The sequence below is a fragment of the Crocodylus porosus genome, unplaced genomic scaffold, assembly GCF_001723895.1.
Source record: "Crocodylus porosus isolate Cpor-Errol unplaced genomic scaffold, CroPor_comp1, whole genome shotgun sequence".
NCBI classification, from domain to species: Eukaryota; Metazoa; Chordata; order Crocodylia; family Crocodylidae; genus Crocodylus; species Crocodylus porosus.
The window spans coordinates 121,196,549-121,216,655 of NW_017728886.1; positions in this window are offsets into that span (position 1 = coordinate 121,196,549).

The window sequence follows — 20,107 nt, forward strand, 5'->3', positions numbered from 1 at the left end:
ACCAGCTAGTGTTTTTTTACTATGTTTTCAAACCTAATCTCTGATTTTGAGTTATAATTTTAAAGCCTCTGATGAATGTTGCATGCCATTTGAAGGGACAAATAATTGCAACTAGACATCTAATTGCCTTACTTGCCCTACAAGAACACTTGGCCCCATTCATTAGACACATACTAATATTAGTTCTCTCAAGTCTGATAGCCATTATTTAACCCTATGAACATACATCCAAAATTGTTGGTAGTCTCAAAATTAGAGCCCAGGGTGAGGCTTTTACCCCCAAATCCTTATTACCTTTTAAATGATAATATATATGCACTTTGTTATATTTCATACGTAAGGAACTGTACCAGAGATTTTTATTCTCAGCAGATTATATGATCAGGTGTTCTTTTACATTGTACAGAAATAACACCAAAAGAAAGTTTTCAGGGAGGGTGTTCATGATTTGATTTAATTTTTACACATCACTGCACTCTCTCATTCAGTATTTAATTGGAAATAGTAAAGTATTACAGAAAACTTATCCGTCTCATATGAAAGGCTGCTCCAGAAACAGGAAAATTATTACAGGGAAGATATTGCAAAAAACCCCCAAATACCATGATGTAGGTTATTTCTATCCTGGTTGTTAATTGCAAGAAGAGGCTTTGTTAAGCTTCAAGTGGTTGTGCCTGAAGCTTTTTTGAAAATCAAACCACCAAATCTTTTGTAGTTTGCCTAGCAGTACATCTACAATAATAATGCTAAAAATGCATACACAATGTAGCCACCCTAGAACTAAAATCCTAGGTTTGTAAATGGAATATAAATCTAACATATTTTTTGTTTAATAATCCTCTTTTTTCATAGAAGCACTTTAGAAGCATGCATCATTGCCTCTGTGCAGTGAAGTGACATAAAGACCAACATCAAAAACAAATCCATTAGCAAAAGCAATCAACCATCACTCAATAATCAGGAAACAACCACAGGTAATTTTACAGGTGGCCCCGTGCACATTCAAGTTTCCTGTGGGGAGGGCAGCATGGAGGGAGTAGGTGAGTGTCAGAACTTTTTGAATGAAGTGGTTGGTAATGAATGTTTGCCAGCCTCAAGCTCAACAAACTAGGAAAGCATAATGCATTACAACTGTGTGCGCAATAAAATACAGACTGAGGCTTGAAAATGCAACAAAAGCCAGAATGATTAGTTGAATAACCTAAAAACTAATCTTCCTTTTCTCTGTTTTGCTAAGCTGGGGGAGAAGTTACATAAGGAATGGAGCTTTTAAGACTTCTAGACAAATTCATCTCCTGTGGATGCAGATGTAATAGCACTTAAGTCAATGGAATCACACTCACTTGCTCCAGGGATGATTTTTTACTCCAAGTTTCATCTCAGGAAAAAAAGCATGCCTTACTTAAAGCTTTCAGCAGAAATTTCAACTATTAAACAAAGCCATTGCTGCTGATATAAAAAAAATCTAGTGGGCTGGGTAAAACAATTGCTATAGTTTCTTCAGTATCACTGCCCTTCCCTTATGATGTATGAGACATTAGTCACTGAATTCAGTGCTCAGATCTTAATGCCCATTTTTAAAAAATCCCTATTGTGCCACTTTTGTTACTGACAATAACAAAAGAGGGCTGCCAACCACTTCTCTCTTTCTAAAAAACAACCTGCCGCACAGTCAGCCAGAGGCAACGACAAAAGGACACATCAGCTATTCTGACAGTAAGTTCTTTATTGCTAAATACCTTATCTGCAAATGCCTGCTTAAGATAGATTCAAAGCACTGTATGGGGTCCCAGGAAATCTTTGCTGATCCAGCTATGTACGAGTCAGATAAATGCAGAACTAGCACTGGACTCGGAAATGAATGATTTTGCAGATTTCACCATTAATAAGCCAGATTCTAAAAGTCACATGGTACTTGGGCAGATGGGTTTGAAAGCCTCCTACAATGTCACTCTCCCTATAACTGTCCCTTATTCACCACTAGAGGTACAGTTTCAAAATTTCCATATGCAGAGCCAAAGCCTGTCTGGATGAACAAGGGGCAGGGACAGAGGGGTCTGTCACTGCCATATGTTCCTTCTGTAGGGTGACCATAATAATTTGACGGAAATCTGGGATGGGGTTAGGAAATCCAGGATGGAAGCATGCCAGGGGGTGCCAGTGTGCACACGTGCACACACATATGCACACAGATGCACACAGAGCCCTGACCCCATGTCTCCCTGTGCGCACCTCTCTCCTGACCCCAACTCTACTGTGCAAGCTACTCTGCTTGCAGCCCAGTGGGGTCCAGAGCAGGGAGCAATCCACTGACTGGGCTCCTGACTCAGGAGCCACACGTGCAGGCAGGTTCCCACCAATCCAGGACTTTTGCTTCAATTTTTTCCAAATGCCATGATGCTGAGACAGCCTCTGAAATCCAGGACTGCCCTGGCCAATCTGGGGCATATAGTCACCCAATACTTTTGAATACAAGAGTCCTGTGGTGTCAGGTGTCTGTCTAACCTGCTCTCAAACACTTCCAAGAGTGGAGATCCCACAGCCTTTCTGGGAAGCCCATTCCAGTGCTGAACCACCATGGAAGTCCTTCCTAATACACAATCCAAATTTCCCCTGCTGCAATCTAAGACCATTGCTCCTAGTCCTGTCCCATAATTCAGGTTCTTGCTCAGGCACTACTCCTGGCATTCACAGAATCATAGAAAATTAGGGTTAGACGGGACCTCAAGAGGTCATCTAGTTCACCCTCTTTCTCAAAGCAGGACCATCCCCAACTAGATTATTCCAGTCAGGGCTTCACTAAGCTGGGCCTTAAAAACCTCCAAGGATGGAGATTCTGCTACCTGTCTAGGTAACCTGTTCCAGTGCTTCACCACCCTCCTAGTGAGAGAGTGTTTCCTAATATCCAACCTAAACCTCCCGTGTGCTGCACCTCGAAACCATTGCTCCTTATTCTGTCATCTGCCACCACTGATAACAGTCTAGCTCCATCCTTTTTGGAACCACCCTTCAGGTAGTTGACTGCTGCTTTTAAATCCCCTCTGTGTTCTCCTCTCCAGACTAAATAAGCCCAGTTCCCTAACTGTTTTCATTACCCTCTGCTGGACTCTCTTCAGTGGTGACATGCATCCCCTGAGCGTGGCACTGCACCCCCTATTGAAAGGCTCCTGTGGGCAGCTGTCTGCCCCTGCTGCCAACACTGCCAGCAGTATCTGTGGGCAGTTGCCGACCTCTGGTCAGCACTCACCCCCTGCCACCCCCCCCAGCCAACAGTGTCAGCGGCATCTGCGGGAACTCCCCACTCACCACCGCCAAGCTCTTGCCACTGCTGTGTCCCCCACAACTGCTGGGGGCACGCATCATTCATGACTCTTTCCAACTTGTCCAAATCCTTTGCTGCAAGGAGTCTGGGCTCTCCTTCCCTCTTCCAGTGTCTGCTTCCTTCCTTCACCCCTGGGAATGGTGTGGTACATTGAGCTGTCCAATAGGTCGTATGCTTGTGACACAGTGTCCTGGCCTGAGTCCTAACAGGTGTGCCCTGGCTTTATTGCTCTCTTTTCCTGAGTCTTCTGCTGATTCTAACTGGGTTTCATACAGAATACTTTTTGTACTTGCCTGATTCCTGTGTTGAAGCTCCAAAATGAATGGAATACCTCTCCTCACACTGCCACTGGGCTATTTAATATAGATATGATTTTGCTGTGACAAAAATATGTATAAGCCACCATTTTTTTAGAAGTTTTCTAGCATTCACAGTGGTGCTCTATGAAAGATCTTGTTTTTAAATAATATCAAACAGCAGTTCATTTAATTGGTGACTGTGCATCTCACCTGAAAACCAGAGTGGGGAGATGAGAAGAGCTGTCACTGAGGATGGAAACAACCTAAGGAGCTGAGAAAGACTGAAGTAAAAGCATCCCCTGCACTTTTATTTGCCTTCTGAAGTCCTCTACTATCACAGTGTCAGAGTGCCTCAAAAGCGTTACTACTTTCCTCACACTATTGTGGCAAAGGACTAGCTCCATTATATAGATGGGAATTAAGGCATACAGAGATTAGTGAGAATATTTACATAAGTAACACTTCACCAAGGGGAATATGTAATTCATAATCTGGTTCTCAATTAGTTTGCCCCAAGATTAGCCAGGGAGTTTGTGGCAAAATCGGAAGTAGATATGTATTTCCTGAGTCCCAGCCCAAAGCCTTCACCACAACCATCCTCCCACCGTTCCCTTTAGCCAGACTTACCAAAGTCTGACCACCATTGAATGCAGATCAGTAGCTCAGGCGGTGCAGCATCCTGATTCATCAGGGGCAGCTTTATCCTTTGACTCATTCAAATGCAATATTTATAACTGTCACATGCAAAAAAAGTATCAGGATTAGTTTTATACTAGTTAAAAGTGTTGCCCTGGATCTGTGCAGTCCTGCCTATGTACACTGATACAGGCTTTCACTTAGGGATAGCATTGACTTTTCAAACATCCCCAGGGCACATCATGAGAAAGTCATCACCAGGATGATGAAGGCCATGCATTCCAATGCTGTGTGTGCCAATCAGCATCTCTGATGTGTTTATTCATTTTTATATTTTCAACCATATTGTAAGTATATACAAGGGCTGTACAACTGGTGGTTAACTTGTGGTCTTGCCCAGGTGCTGCTCCTGCCATCGCTCCTGCTGCTTACTGCCACTTTTGCCAGGCTCCCCCTCCCTCCTCCAGCTCCCACTTCCTGCCCCTTCCCCTGAACAGGGCTTTGTGTGGTTGCAGGGGTCTGTGCTGTGGGAGGTTTGGGAGGCAGGGCCACTCAGTTGAACCAGAAGGGGCTGGGGAACCTGCTTAGTGTGTAGCCTCTGGCCCCCAGAAATTGGACAACCCTGGCATCAACTAATCACCTGCTGTTTAGCATAAATCCAGTAACAAACAGGTCATTCTGTAGGTGCTGTGCAGTAGTAGCTTTGACCAATTTCATAAATTTTAGTTGATAAAAAAGAAAACAACCTTCTTTAAACTGAAGGCTCATTAGACAAGTAGGGACAGTTTTGATCCTCAATGCTTGATTAAACAAAACACTATAGAATAGGCTCTAGGGAACAATGCACCAGTGGCAGAGACTTGTAGGCATACTGTAGCATGCTTTTCCCCTTTGCAGTTGCAGTTATGATCTTGTTTCTGTGTCCCTGAAGAAATTGTGGGAACTGGTACTTATACTTCAGTTCTGATGAAAGAACCCTTAAACACACAAAGCATGAAACGTGCAGATATTTGACTTATTTTTCCTTACACAAATTAAAATAAAATGTAACTTAAAGTGTGCTTGCAAACAAAAATGTTTTAAAAAGAGTAAAAAAACCCATCAATATGATCTAATAGCTGATGAACAAAGTAATTATGCAAATCATGGGGGATTTTAGCAAAAGGTTCCATTGACTCTAAAGTCACACAGCTAAACACCTGCACTACATTTAAAGTGTGTTCCAAAATTGTGATGTATGGGAACTGGGGATTGTCATGAATATCCCAACTACAGCACAAGAAAATAAGGTCCTCCCCCTGCCCAGCCACAACACTAGAAAATAAGCAGAGTGAATTGGTATTGAATGTAAAGAGACATATTGAGTGATACTGATTCTAGTATAGGGCATAAAAAGTATATGGACAGCAAATAAGATGGTGTTAAATCATATATAGCTTTGCACAATGAGCAAAAAGTCATATACTTATAGAGCTGCCTGCTGGTTACAGTGCTAATTATTGTAGTTTAGGACAGCATGGGATGGACAATTTATAATTGTCTTTCTTTTGTGGAGCTGGATCCTTTCTCAGCTGTCTCTTCCCCCCTAAGGTCCTTCTTTTTTTGCAGTGCTTCTGAGGTCTGAAGCTGTGTCTTGCAACCAGCCTACAAGAAGTGGAAAGAAGTACCTTTCTTTCAGGACACTGCAGAGCTCCCTATTCTGCTGCCCACAAACTGACTGGCCAAATTTTTAAATGATTCAAACCACCTTTCTCCTCACTTAAGTCACTGTTTCATTCCCACTGGATTTCATGTTTTGCTGTTTGTTCTGAACAAAGTGAAAATGGTTGAAAATTAAATAGAAAGGTCTGAAAAGAAAAGTCACAGTGGCAGCACCAGGCCAGATGATTTCTCTCATTTTCATTTAATCTGGTTAAAATTGCACGCCGGGGAAATATATAGTTAAAGGGTCTCAGACTGGTGTTTCCTTGACTTTGACAGCTCCCAAAAGAGGCAAGGAGAACGGAGAGGTTTCCATCTTTCTTACTCTGTTACTTAAACTTCATCACCTTGAAGGAATGTTTTTTTTCCACCTCTGAAATGAGCCCTTCCTGCTGAAAGCAAAGAGTTGTTAAGGCTCTGAGGACCTAGGGCCACTGCATTCCTGAGACAGCTCTTCCACTGGCTTGGTGCCAGAGTCACTTAAGCAGCCATTGAGCTTCTTTTACGTTTCACAGCAAGCACTTGCTGTTTCATTTTGGCTGATTTCATGCCCTCGGTTTTCATTTTTTGCCATGAAATTAAACAAAATGACTCTTTACACCAGAGGTATGAGCACAAGTGTAAAGTCCGGCTTTTCATTAGGGTCTCAAATTGGACTTTGATGCGAGTATGAACATGGAAATGTGCACCTGCATGGGCACTTTTCCAGCAATAGTTCCTAGGTTTTTGCAATGCCTGGGTACAGACAGCAGCCATTCATTATTTTGTTGAAGTTCATTATGTCAAACTTCAGAAGTTTCACACAATGCAAAAAGGAGTTAAGGATTATTCCTTGGCTGATTCTCATGTTAGGTTTGTCTATGAGGCTTTTTAATGACCATGGCATCTTCTAGAGGGATGACACAGCAATGCAGAGTAGTCCTGCAAGCTTTTAAAGTGTGTTGGGGATAATTTCTTTAGTACAGATAGAAGAGAAGCCAGCTAGGGGGGGAAGTTATCCTCGATTTGCTGCTCATGAACAGGGAGGAACTGGCTGTGAATATGAAGGTGAAAGGCAGCTTGGGTGGTAGTAACTGCAAAATGATAGGGTATTTCTAGATGTGTGGGGATGCTGCTCCACTGTGTTGTAATTACAGCATGTCAGAGCAGGCTCGATTAATCGTACTCCAGCAGCATCCATGTCTCATATAACCAGTGTCCCTGTGCTTTAAAATGGTGGTAGGGGCACTTTAACTAAAGCTCACCAAATGAGTTTTAGTTAAACTGTCCCCACTGCCATTTTGAAGTGTGGGACACTGAGTACACAAGACACTTTGGGTGCTTTTATTAGAGTGCTGCTCAGAGTTCAAGATCCTAAGGAAAGGAAGAAGAGCAGCAGAATAAAGACCTTGAACCTCAGAAAAGCAGACTTTAACAAACTCAAGGAACAGTTGGGCTAAATCCCATAGGACGCAAGTCTAAGAGAAAAAGGAGTTCAGGAAAGTTGGTTGCACTTTTAAGGAGGCCTTATTGAAGGTGAAAAACCAGGGATCCTAGTGTGAAAAAAAGACAGGACGTGTAGCAGGAGACCAGCTTGGCTAAACAGCAAATTCCAATTGACACTCAAAAAGGAACCCTGCAAAAAGTAAAACCTTAGGTATATTACTAAGGGGGAGTATTAGATTGCCACATGGGCTTGCAGGGAGAAAATCAGGAAAGCCATGTCATAGATTAATGTGCAGCTAGCAAGAGACATAAAAGGCACCAGAAAAGGACTTTACAAGCGCGCGAGAAGTAAGAAGATAGAGCTAAGTGTTCTCTTATTAAAAAATGCAAGGAATCTAGTAATGGATGATGCACAGAAAGCTGAAATTTGTAAATGTTTTTTTTACCTCCATCTTCATGAATAAGGCCAGATACTAGATGATAAATGCAATTGGCAGCAAAAGCAGGAGAGAAGATTAGCAGCCTAGAGTAGAGAATGAACATATTGAAAGCTATGCTATTTAGAGAAGCAAATGGTTTTCAGTTGAGCAGGACTAGATGAGATGCACCCTGGAATACTCAAAGAATTGTCTGAGGTAATTGCAGAGCCACTGGAAATTCTCGCTGAGTATTTGTGGTGGTTGATGAGGTCCAGGATAACTTGAAAAGAATACTTATGGTACCCATTCCTAAAGAAAGAAAGAAAAATCTTTGCACCTGGAAAGGTCATGGAAGTGGTCATCAAGGAAACAGTTTCTAAAGACGTAGGCAAACAAGATGGATCAAGAACAGACCATATGGATTCATCAAGAGCAAGTTATGTCTGCCCAACCTGATTTCCATCTAAAATAAGGTGACAGGCTATATAGGTGGTGGGAGAACAGTGATATGATATACCTTGACTTTATCAAGATTTCTGAAACTATCTGCCATGGTATTCACATTAGTCTAAGAAAGCTAAGAAAATGCAATCTAGATTGCATTTCAGAAACTACTGAAAGGTAGTTTCATAACTGGTTGGATCATCATGATCAATGGCTCAGTGTCTAATGTGGAGACCTAATGAAAAATGTATTTCATTCAAAAGCTTATCTAACTTTTTTCCAACCATGCAGTTTGGCTAATAAAAGATATCACCCCCCAAAATCCTTGTCCCTCATAAGCTCCTGAGAAGGTATTCCAAGGGTCTGTCCCGGTTCTGATTAATATCTTAACTAATGATTTGGAGGATAGGATTGCATGCATTCTTACCAAATTTAAAAATGACACCAAGCTGGATGATGTTACAGACACTCCAGAAGGTAGATTTAAGATCCAGAAATAACTTGATAAACTGGAGAAATAATCCAAGATTAATTGAAGGTAATTCAATAAGGACAAGTGCAAAATTCTGCACTTAAGATATCAAAATGCATTTCAATCATTTTGAAAGATTTTTTTTAAAAGTCAAGGAATTTATTTAAATCAAGCCCGCCCCCTGCCCCCCGCCATTGTGTTTTAGATTAATTGGTATTTCCCCATTTAAAAAAGCCTTTTAATGACAAATTCCTGATCTGCTCTAATATAAATCCATAAAATCCAGATGTTTAGAATAAACCCATAGCTGAAAACCCTCTGAAATGATGGCTTTTGCACAAAATGGCGGGTACACTGCTTAATGGAGCTGGATGTAGGGATTACATTGTACCAGGCCTCTTTAGATGACATTGGCTTCTGATTACTCCTGTTTAGGGTCCTGACTTTACCCTATACTCAACGATGGCAACTGAGGTCAGGTTTGTTACTGAATTTGGACATGATCAGTCCTGCTAATAATCAGGACATTCTCAGTGGAGGGATTTTAATTCTGAAATTCACAAGTCTAATGAGTCCAAAAGATTTTGAAATGTTCTCAAATATTAGGACTCTATGCACAGCATGCTGGCTCAGAGCTAGACTATGAAACTAAGCCATATCACCTATGGGGAAAGAAGTGAAAATCACAGCCCTTTCCATGGTCCCCATTACCCAAGGGAATGATGCAGATTGCACCATAGCCCATCTCTTTCTGTGTTCCTCCTTGCTTAATTTGTGCACACCAAGTTTGCATACACAGTCTTCAAAGCACAGGGACTATAGGATTACAGTTCTCTTTAATTTATGCATCAGACAGAAGAGTGGTAGGAGAAGGTTGAGAGGATTATATGTGAATTCTTGTTTATTGTGCTGACGTCTAGTTTGTTCAATGGTCAGTTATATTGATTTTACCTTGCTTTTATATACATAGGACTGGAGACATTGGGATAGGTTTATTTAAATAAGCAATCACATAAATTAGGCTTAAAACAAAATTGTATTAATTATACTGAATTTGGGGATATTTCACATATTTTCCAATCATGCAAGCAGACAGCCACAAAACTGCAGTGCCATTAGAAATTAGCAGGTTTCATACCCAAAGTTTTCTTACACCTTCCTTTTCTGCATGAATTTACTATACAGTAAGTAAAGCAGAAGTTGCTTTATACGGAGGACGCTGTAATGACATGTAGAGAAGGGAAGGTTAAAAATACTTGCTGATGTTTATATCTTACATACTGAGAGCTGTTACAAATTGTTTGAAAGAGCTTTACAGCAAAGCTTGACACAATATGCAAATGTGTTTAGTTAATTGAGGTGGTGTACAAACACCTGGGCACAGCTGGTTCTAATTGATGCAATCAGGTTACAGCTGGTGTTGACTGCCTATGTGTTTTCCTCTTACTGCTGCAATGCTGCGTTTGAGTAGAGTGGTGATTTCAAATGGATGGACTGTCAAGTCATTATTCTCTCCTTCTATTTTTATTCACTTACATTTCCACCTTTTTTCTAGTTAAAGATAGGCTGTGTCTACATGGAAAACTTATTCTCTTCCAGAATAGTGTCTTGCAGAACTCTGCATCACTTTTGAGTGTGCTGCTTCCTAAGCCAATTGTCCTGTCCATATAGAGGTAGGTTAGTTGAAACTATCATTCAGCTCACCCAAAGTGCTGTGCAAATGTAGCTAGGGAGCTTCAAGGTTAGTCAGTAAGTTTGAGCATGCCATTATAAAGCATGGGGAAATAACCAGATGGAAAAAGACATAGTTCAAGAACCTTATGGATAGCTTAAGAAAACTGTAAAAATTTTAACTTTATGTTATTGAACTTCTAAGATAATTAATGTAAATGGTTTGAGATTGTGTTTTTTGTTGTTTTGGGGTGGTGGGAGGTTGTTTGTTTTTGTTAGCCTAGTCAGAACTATTGCACCACTGCATTTATTTTTACAATTGATATTAGTTTTCTTGTTAAGAAATTTAAGGTTTCTAGTGTAATGATTTTCAACCTGGGGTGCCTTGAAATCCTTTCAGTGGTGCCACAAGGTGCCATGTAATATTAGCACTGCTAAGTCTGCAAACATGTTTCACAAGGTAAACACAGAGATTTCGATAAGAATCCATAGCGTTAAATACATTCTGATCTGTTCTAATTTTCTGAGTTCTTTGAAACAGAAAAAAAAGGCTTTATTGTATTTCTGTAGTCAAGAAAAAAAGAGTGAAAACTAAGAGCTGGCATTTTTGAGTTGCCTTAACAGGAGCATCATATATCCAAAATGCATGAAATATATTAACACAAACATCATATCCAAGGTACTCTGTTCAACATCTGTGAAGCATAGGCCAGAATGCTGTAGCTAGTACTAGACATCACAATTTAAGAAGGATGTGGTCAAAGTGGAGATTATCCAAATGAGAACAATAAAGATAATCAAGGTTTGGTATAGCAAGCCATAAAAGGAAAATTTGAAGGAGGTGAGGATATTTAGTATGCTAAAAAGAAGAATACGGGGTGATATGATAGCATTAAAAATATGAAAGCTTACCATAAAGAGACTAGCAAACAATTGTTTTTCAGAGCTACTGAAGGTGGGACAAAAGCAGTGGTTTTAAAATAGAGAAAGGCAGAGTCAGGTTAAACCTCAGGGGGAAAAAAAACCTTCCTAAATGACAGAGCATCTTGATATTGGAACAGACTGGTGAGGGAAACTGTAGAATCAAATGAGGTTTTAAAGAAAAGATTGAACAGGCATATGTCAGGGATGGTTTAGATGCCTGTTTCCATTTAGGTGATTCATTCAGATGATCCTGGAAATCCCTCCCAATGCTATGATTGGGGAAGAAATGAATTGCTTCTGCTGGTAGGATCAGCCATTTTGTTACCTATTGTTACCATGGTTCTCTATTGTACAACAGACAGAAAACTCTGGTATTTCTGCTGGGCCCAGAAATAATTGGCACTAGGAGGAAACAGATCTTTGGCTGGATCAGATCGTGTATATGCCCAATACGCAAAAACTGATACCCCATATCAGTTACATTTCTGATTATGAGGGTGGTCAAGCCTTAGAGCAAGCTACCAAGGGAAGCTGTGGAATCTCCACCCCTGAAAACTTCCAAGAGCAGGTTAGACAGACACTCAGCTGGGATGGTTTAGTCAAAGCTAATCCTTCCAGCCCTACTTTGTATGATTCCTGCGATCTCTTTGTGCTACTCCAAAGTAGATCTTCTTAGTTTTGGAGACAAACTTTAATAGTGTAACAGGGAGCCCCCTTTGTACACTCCCCTTCTGGGCATTGATATAACAGAAGCCCCTTCTTGCCTGCATTCCTCCTCCCCTTTTGCACATTTCTTTTTCATTCTAAGTATTGGCAGAGACCCAGCACACTCATTGCATGGGTGTGGCAAGGCTTGGAGCAAGCCAGAAAGCTTACATGGCTTTTTGTAGGAAAAACCTGCAAACAACAGCTACGTATCAATTGAGCTAAGTGTCACTAAAGAAAACAAAATAACTAAAATATCCACTTCAAAACAAAGCCTGTAAGAAACAAACAAAACCAAGGTGCACTGAATGCATGACTGTAAATATATCCTGGTGAACACATTCCCCCTTTGATTAAGACCTATTTCCCAAAGCAAACTTCCCATATCTGTCTAAAGTTTTATGTTAAATCAGTCTACATGACTGCATCTAACCTCAATCACTTACTATCCCAAGTGGCCCTTGATCCTCACTACCTCACATTGCATTTTTATATATTTCTCACAGTGCATTTTTATGTTTCTTCTGACTCATCTTTGCACTGGCATTCTGTATTTTATGTTTTATACCTTTTAACTTTTAATGAATGTATTCTTTAGAGTAAGTTATATCTTGTATTACTAAAATTATTATTATAAGAATACACTGGAATTGTAATCACTGGAATTGTATTGCTGTATTGGGCCAGTCCCCTAAGTGAATGCACGTATGTATGAATCAGTAGATAATTGAATGACAAAGCAAGAGCTTCTAGCAATAGCCTAGCCAAAGGAACTTACCATTACAAAACTCTACTCTACAAGCCATTTCAAGCTAATCAAGCCACCTGAAACCTGCCACGGTACAGCCATTGAGTCTATCAAGTCAAAGGTGGACTCCCAAAACTGCACCATCAGTGACTGACTGACAGCTGTCTTGCACTACTCAAGCCCCATGTAGGACAGTGACCTCTGGATTGGGCAGCCAAGAAGATAATGGGGATCACAGAAGTCTGCCAGAAAGGGGTAAAAGGCAATGAAGCCTAACCCTCAGCGGGACCCTCATCCAGCACCTGACCTACCGAGACAGAAGGGGAAGCAGTCAACCCCCTTCTAGAGAGCATATCACCTTCAAGGAAGCTGATCATTGATAGCAGACTCCAGTGCCTCAGATAGGTATAAATCAACATTGGTGCTACACTACGATTGCAGCAATTCCATGTGGGAGTGGGTGTATGTGTGTGTCAGTGTGTGTTAAGGTGGTCAGTACCCCTCATAACTCAAAGTTTGCATTTATGATTGTATTGGTAACTTCACATCCCATACAATAAACTAGAATTAATTATGATCCTGGGGGTTGGTCCTTTGTAGCCAACAATAGGGGACAAGAATTTCCACACTGTGCTTCCCTCTCTACTGAGTAGAATCAGCTCATAAATATCTCACTTTTGGAACTGGGCTCTGTGTACATAAAATTGTCTAAGGAATTTCACTTACTGAGTTTTGTGGCAACGCAGTTAAAAGCGTCAAGGTATGGCTTCTGAAGTGTGAATTTGAGCCTCATTCTGGATTCCCACAACTCTCACTCCCTTGTGACTCATTTGTAAGTGGGTACCTTTTTGCTCAGGCTGAGGGAGAGGAGGGTCAAAAGCAGGTGAATATGATGTTAATGGCATCATCCTTGTGTGCATTGGCTGTAGCAACTGGTGTATATTAACCATGTCATCCTGATTCTCTGTCTAGGCTCAGGTAGACCTCTGTCCAGATTATGAAATATCACATCAAAGTATTTTAATGGCTTGCCTACTTCACAATTACTTACTGAGCTGCCTATAATGACAATAACACAAATGACCTCTGCCATCATCCCATCAGACTATGCACTTAGAGTTAAAACAGATGTTGTCAAATGAAGTGGATCAGCTGCACTGAGATGTATCCTGGCACAGCTGTTTCATTGGGTGAAACAGACATTGCTTGTCGTTCCTCAGGGTCAGGGCCCTGATGCTCCCAGGAGTGGATGGGGCCCAATCATGCGGGACAACACTCAGGGTGTATCTCCACAAACATGGAAACCTGGGCAGGCACTCCCAGGTCTACAGGGACCTGATCCTGTGCTCCCTAAGGATGGGAATCCTTGGGGCACACAAGGTCAGGCCTAAAGCTCTTGGAGTGCCTGCCCAAGGTGGCTGGAGAGTGCAAGCAGCTCTTGGCTGCCCATACTCTCTCACTTTAAAGTAAACAAACATCCCCTCAAAATAGCAGCACAAATTATGTCATGGTCACCAATTTTGGGCATCTGTGGCATAACAAGGAGAATAGATGTCTGTTTTCTTGACCTTAGTGGCCTACAGAGCCATCATAATTTTTTATGGTGGCACAAAAGCCACATCTGTTTCCAGCCATAATTGTTAACTTATTTGTATATTGACATCATTCTTTAGTAACTGATATATGCACAATTCATTTATTGCTGTATTTGGCCATTGAAAAAGACATTTTATTTTCCTTCTAAAATCACAAAACCTAGTTTAAATGCATAATATCAGTTCCTCTTTCTCTCCATCAGCACCAAGGGGTGATGACCGAGCCTGCTCAACTTTATGCTTGTCCAAACTAAACTTGGGCATAAATATATTAATCCCATGGAGTCACACCATGGGGTGCTTTTAACCAATGTATTTTCTTTTCTTTAGTAATATGTCATGGGGTAAAGTCTGTCATACAGTCCTGGTCAAGTTTCCCTTGACAGACATGCAACCAGCTGCTGTGTTTGGGTTCCAGCATATTAAACATCTACACCTTTAGATTCCTTTGGTCTTAAGCCATATTATCATTCCTTGGTCTCTGTGATGTGTCTTGGGCACAGGTTTTGTCTACAGACATAAGATCCCACAGCCCATATAACCTGGCTTTCCAAGGCTACTGCTATACCCAAGATTTTTCCATAGCTTAAGTATACCCTTGCTGAGAGATCCAACCTTTTGGCCACCTTTTGGGAGATATCCTCTGTACAAGCCAGGGTGGGGCTTTCAAATGTCATTTAGTCTTGCTTCTCTAGTCACCCAGCTCAGACATGGCTATGTGAACCTAATCTGTTGTTTAACTATTTCCACTCTCAGGAAATGTCTAGAAAATCTCTAGTCAAGTAACAAATATCCCAAGGTTAAGCAGGTAAACTAAATCATTCATATTCATAAACACCATGCAGAAAACTCCTGCTACCAGCTCTTTTTTACTTTTATTTTAATGCAGTGTTAACAATATTTGCCTGATTTCTGAAAGACAGGCATGATTTGTTTTTGGTTTTTTTAATGGTGGGGTCAAGCCACCAGCCAGTGTAAATCTGTGAAGCTCCACTGAAATAAACTGAGTCACACAAATTAGAATTGGTGTTTTGGTCTGGACAGAATTTGCCTTCGTGAAAATGAAACCAAATAGCACCCGCTAAAATAAGGCATATGGTAGGCGAGCAGTGTGCAGGCTTCCCACACACCTCTCTACCAGTGCATTTCACTCCTGACATGTAGCACACCCAGCATGAGCACCCCTGGGACTGTCAGTGTAACTACAACTAGTTGTGTTCACTTTGTGTAGTGTCTTTGTTATGGAAAAGTATCTACTGGGGGCTCTGGCAAACAGTCATATAACAGTGCCCGTATTTTTTTCTAGCTAGAATTCTCTAATAGCAGTAGACTTTTATAAATGTATTTAAGTCTATTGCCAAGTTACTTTCTGGTGGGTCATGAACTTTAAAAATAAAATAAAATAAAACTTCTCTTTGTCTCATATTTTCAACTTCTCCTTTTGGATATTCTCAACTTTCAGTTATATATTTAGTGCTACTCATTGACTGAATACTTGCTTCATTACTACTTGATATTTCAGAGTCCCTAAATGTTAAAAAAGATCTGTAACCCACCATTGGTAACTGGACTTTGCTACTTTGTTTTTTTTCCATAGGCCACTAAAAACATCTGTTCCAAATTTATAGAGTCTAACAGAAATATTTCAGAATAGTTGAATTACTTCACTGTAGCCAGATAGGTGCTGTATTTTATGCTCGTCTTAATTTCTTCTCTTAATTTAGTATTAGATTAATTCTGTTACCTGCTGCTTGTATACCACAGCACTGAGGTCAAACAAAATTAACTCATATGTGTGAATAAAAAACACTTTAAAAGACCCCCCTACAAAGCATTTGTTAACAGCGAAGAAATGTTTGGTTTCTATTTCTGACATTTTAAACTCGTTACTTGTATGGGAAGTGCAGCAATGGCCATGGGAAATAATTGTTCTTTCTTTTATTCTATTAAATGATAGCTTTGGTTCATGTATTATATTATATGTAAAATTGGTAGCTAGCCTATTGTTAACATTGCCAGGCACTTCAAATTATAGTCTGCATTCTCAGTTTATTATAACTTTGCCAAACTTTAACTACTGGAGTTGGAATTTTCTGACAAGTGTCAGCCTCAGGCTGAATTTTCAGTAAAAAATTATTCAGCCACTTCTGAAAAAATGACAGGAAACAAATGCAACATTAAAAAGTTCTCATGACTTTGCCTTACAATTTAGCAGACAATAATCCTTGTATCAGGTTATTCCTTTGCTCTTCCTGTGCAAATTGGTCAAGTTAAATTTAACCCCCACCTCAGTTTAGATATGTTCAATAGACCATTCCTAGTGCTTAGCGGATAATTGTCATTAGGCATGTTCCAACCCTTCACAGTTTCTAGCATTGATCAGCTCAGGAACAAGAACCAGAATAAGCTGGAATGGAGAATGGATAGATAGATTTGACTAGGAGTTATGGTAGAGGCGAAGAATTGATACAAGTTGGGCAAAGAAATGGTTGGAATATAGGGATATGGGGACAATTGATGGCTGGTCTATGAGAGACATGCTGGACAGATAGCTAGGCTGGGAGAATTGGGCAAGGATGATATGACTTTATTGGGAGTCAGGGAGAAATCAGGGGTGACTGATAGAACCTTGGAGGAAATACTAGGACTGGGACTGGGATGAGAAGTGTGGGCACTGGTGATTGGGTTAGGGGACAAGGATAAACTGGGGACAAGGAGCCAGGGACAGGACATGGATAGTACTGGGATAGAGACAGGCTGGAGGGGAAAAAGTAGAAAGGTTCGTGTTTGAGGAGAACAGGTAGGTTGCACCAGAGAACAGGTTGCTCTGTACCAACTAGAGCAAAGTTTTCTGCCCAACCAAGCACAGGATCTAGAATACCTCACATATTCTCCACAAATATTGGTGAAACCCCCCAGCAAAATGTATATCCTGTCCCTTCTGTACTGGGTTCTTATTAAAAACAGCAGATTACTATTGCTACAAGTCACTCCATGAAGCCAGAGGTCTGAGCAGTGATTGTGAAGGTTTGAACCTTGCTGATAAGATGAGCCACCTGGGAATGAGTGTAGTGCTGCATAAAGAAATTTTTTTTTGGTTTGCTATTGTTAAGAAAAAACACTAGAAAATTACAAACAAAAGCTATGTTAAGAGAACATAAAACTCTCTCTATGCCTAAAGAAGGGTGTTCATGCCTGAAAGCTTGGAAAGAACAAATTTTCCAACTATTTAATTGGCTTAATAAAAGATCCCACATCTACCCAAAAAATCTTGTCTGCCTATGTTAAGAGAACAGTATTAAGGTTCTGAAGGAAAATACTTAACAGAGGGGCAATGCCAGACTTCCAGTTGCAAAGGCATCATTCTTTCAACCCTTGAGGTGTATACATTATGATAGTCTTTTATTACTTATTTTTTCCCCACAGACTATATACCTCATTTAATGCACAGGGCTGGCCTGTTTGCCTGGTGAATGAGTGCAATGAAGAAAGAAGTTGTTTCTGGTAGGACTTGTGCCTCGTGTCCTGAAGAAGATGGGAGGTGTAGAATGAATAATGCAGGGGCTTGCAGGAAGGAACAGGATACTTCCTCAATTCAGCTGATGCATGTGCTGCTCCAGCGGTTTGGAGCATGTCTGTGTCTTCGCCACACTCCTCCTATGGGATGCTCAACATAAATTTAAACCTTAGATTTCACAAGTGATCAATATTTGTCCTCCCTTCATTTTCTTGGTGTCAACATTGAGACTAAGCGACAAATGCTCTTCACTATAACTAAATTCAGCAGAAAATTGGTTTTGAACATATAAAGTATATTATAATGTTAAATGCCCTGAAAAAACAGGCATTAGACATCTAAAATTGAGCATCCTAATTTAGCGGATACTTTTCATTTTAATCTCTTGTTGCCTCAGCTCCCATCTATAATCAGGAATAATAATGCCCACTTACCTAATAGCAGTGATGTGAAGATAAGTTAGTAATCTTTGTGAAACATTCAGCTACAATGCAGTTGAGCTCCAGTGAAAAACCCATGAAGAAATTAATAATACTACATTCAGAAAAGTTTGAATGGTGTGCAGTAAATGAGGTCTAAGGCCACACATTGAACAATGGACCTAAAACAATATATTGAATAGTTGCTTATTAAGTGAATTCTTTTCCTCCTGTATGCCAAATGAGACAGCCTTATTGTGGCAAAAATAATAGGTGATCATGCAATTCAAGACTGCTTCATAATGCTGCCTTCATTCTGGCATTTCCTAATATTTGATTGCTTGATTTTGCAAAACTAATAAGATTCTTTTGATGTAGCTCATGTGTGTAATTTTATGAAATGCTAATATCCTAAACACTAAATGTCATATCACATTCATCCCATATCAATATTCATGTACATATTTAGATAATTATGAAAAATAGAATGAAACCCATTGCCATGACTTGTCAGGAAGCACACAGAATTCCAGCGAATCTGGTAATACAGCAAGTTATTTTTTCCATTAATGCAGTCATATAAGATGGAAATTCAAAATAGTCATTCAAACCAAACAATTCAAATGTTTCCAAATGGAGCAGTTTGCCTTTTCCAGGTGTCATTTTTCAGCTGAAAAAAATAATTAATTCTCCCTGAATTAGCTGACAATTTCAATTGTCTTGATCCAATTTTTAGTGAATAAAGAGTTCATCCCCTCTCTATCCCCACCCCCCAAAATCTCCCATGTTTATATAGGACAGTCTATCCTTCCTCTGGACATTTAAAAAATCTATTAGTATTTCCACTGAAATTAGATATGTAACGTAATCCAGGGCTCTCTTCTATGTAGAATGGAGGCATTTAATAAATACAGGTACTTGATTGGTTTTCCAGATGCTGGGGTTATTTGGAGTACTCATTATGCCATATATGCCTAAAGTACACCTCAGTCCTCCTTAGATGCCTATGAGAACAATTTTGATCTGTCTCATTCTAGATCTTCCAGGTTCTGCAGACCTTACACTCATTTCAGTTGCCCCTAGTATGGAGTAAAGTACTTCCATATTTGTCCCTCTCTTCCAAAGAACTTGGGCAGGTTGTGACACTGTCACTTACTTCACAGAGAACTCACTTCAGTAGTTTACTGAAGGCCATGGGAGGTTTATGTGAGTTACCACTGATCAATGGAAATGAGGGACTCACAATTTAGCCTTAATTAAGGTAAAGGGAATGAAAAGGGGAAAAAAAAATCTTTCTCTAGCTGGTGTTGGGTTTAGATAGAGGAATCTAAAAGCTTTGCTGGTAGTCTCTGATCTCAGGTGGTTATACTTTTTTCTCTCCTTCAAGCTCTTTTACTCCCTCTGGATTCGTGATGCTTAGGTCTTTTTATACTCCTGAAGTGACTATGGTAAACTCCTCAGTGGGTGATTGAGCGTATGTTTTTCTATGCCTTAGATGGAACCCCCATGACAGGAATGAGGAAGAAATGCAACAGGAAGATGGGATGGCAGATTTTTCTTGCAACACTCTAGTGAAACCATCACCACAGGGGCAGAGCCTGTGAACTGCAGTTCAGCAGTGAAATAGTTTCATAGTTAGTAGGGTCGGAAGGGACCTGAGCAGATCATCAAGTCCGCCCTCCTGCCATGACAGGAAAAAGTACTGGGGACAAACGACCCCAGCAAGGTGTACATCTAGCCTCCTCTTAAAGACCCCCAGGGTAGGAGCCAGCACCACTTCTCTTGGAAGTTGGTTCCAGATCCTAGCTGC